The following is a 1,736-nucleotide window of genomic DNA, read 5'->3' on the forward strand; positions in this document are numbered from 1 at the left end:
CAAGCCGCCCCACCACCCGATACCCCCCCCCCCCAACCTGGGGCCCCTCTCCACCTACACCGGCCGGCGCCCAACCTCAGGCCCCTCCCATAGTGTGGCCCCGACTCTGACCTATGAGTTTAGAGTTAGGACCGGGATGGGGCCCCACTGTGATGTGCGGGGGCCCTTTGTGTGTCGCTGTACCTTTAAAGGAGGTCGGGCTTCCCCCTGGGGAACCTGCACCCAATGTCATCTTCTGCCCCCATGTGCTCCAAGATGGCGGCTCTCATAGGACCGCACTATGGGAGGGGCCTCGGCACAGCGGTCACATGTTCTGCAGAAGGCGTGTAACTAAACATCATAGAAAAGAAGCCGTTGCCCCCGGCAACAAGGAAATCCCGGATGAGGCGAAGTAACTAGACCGGAACATGTAAATCCCAAAACTCAGCGACAGCGAGGCGAGCGTCTACAGCGGCCAAATCTTCTTATAATTGCCCCCTCGTGCACAATTGCCCCCTCGTGCAGAGCTCACGCCCCTCGTGCACAATTGCCCCCTCGTGCAGAGCTCACGCCCCTCGTGTACAATTGCCCCCTCGTGCAGAGCTCACGCCCCTCGTGTATGTGGGATCAGATACTGTAAAATCGATAGCCTGACGTGCCGCGCATCCATAGCCTGACGTGCCGCGCATCCATAGCCGGACTGGCCGCGCATCCATAGCCTGACTGGCCGCGCATCCATAGCCTGACTGGCCGCGCATCCATAGCCGGACTGGCCGCGCATCCATAGCCTGACTGGCCGCGCATCCATAGCCTGACTGGCCGCGCATCGATCGAGGAGCCTCGGCGCGGCGGTCACATGTTTTGCAGAAGACGCGTATCTGAACCTCTGTTGTCACCCTCAGCGGTGCGACGAGTTCTTTTATACGCCGGCCGGTGAGTGTGCCGGGAAACTTTCTACTGTTTAAAAGGAGAAGTACGGGGGCGGGGCTTTCCCCCCCCATAGTCCTCCTCGGGGACACAAACTAGCGTCCTCCCGTCACCCTAGGCTCAGTATATGGCAGGCTACAGCTCGCGGTATACTGAGACGCCACAGCCGGGAAAATTGTGTCTGGCTCCGCCCAGCTGCGTGAGTGACAGCTGGCTCCTCCCATATAGAGGCAGAGCCAGATGTACACGCCCCCTCACCAGTTCGTAAAAGCCAATTCCGTGTGCGTCGCGCCGCATGGCCGGTATGAATTGTTGCGTTTGTCATTTGTTTGGCGGGATCAGAGATTTGGACACAAAGCGTTTCCTTTTCCGAGGATCTCCGCCGGCGGCCGGCACTCACTCCGAGGATCTCCGCCGGCGGCCGGCACTCACTCCGAGGATCTCCTCCTCCGCCGGCCGGCACTCACTCCGAGGATCTCCGCCGGCGGCCGGCACTCACTCCGAGGATCTCCGCCGGCACGGCACTCACTCCGAGGATCTCCGCCGGCCGGCACTCACTCCGAGGATCTCCGCCCTACACGAGGGGCAATTATAAGAAGATTTGGCCGCTGTAGACGCTCGCCTCGCTGTTGCTGAGTTTTCGGATTTGGAATGTTTGTTGCGCGGGATTTACATGTTGCCGGGGGCAACGGCTTCTTTTCTATGATGTTTATGGAAACCCTGAAAACATAATACTTTACTGGATGTTAATGAGGCTCCTCCCCTTCCCCTCCTCCATTGTTCAATACACGTATCACCCTCAGCCACAACTCCTGAGGCCAGCCTCCATC

Source organism: Nanorana parkeri, unplaced genomic scaffold, assembly GCF_000935625.1.
Source record: "Nanorana parkeri isolate BGI_ZX_2015 unplaced genomic scaffold, ASM93562v1 scaffold3991, whole genome shotgun sequence".
Classification (NCBI taxonomy): Eukaryota; Metazoa; Chordata; class Amphibia; order Anura; family Dicroglossidae; genus Nanorana; species Nanorana parkeri.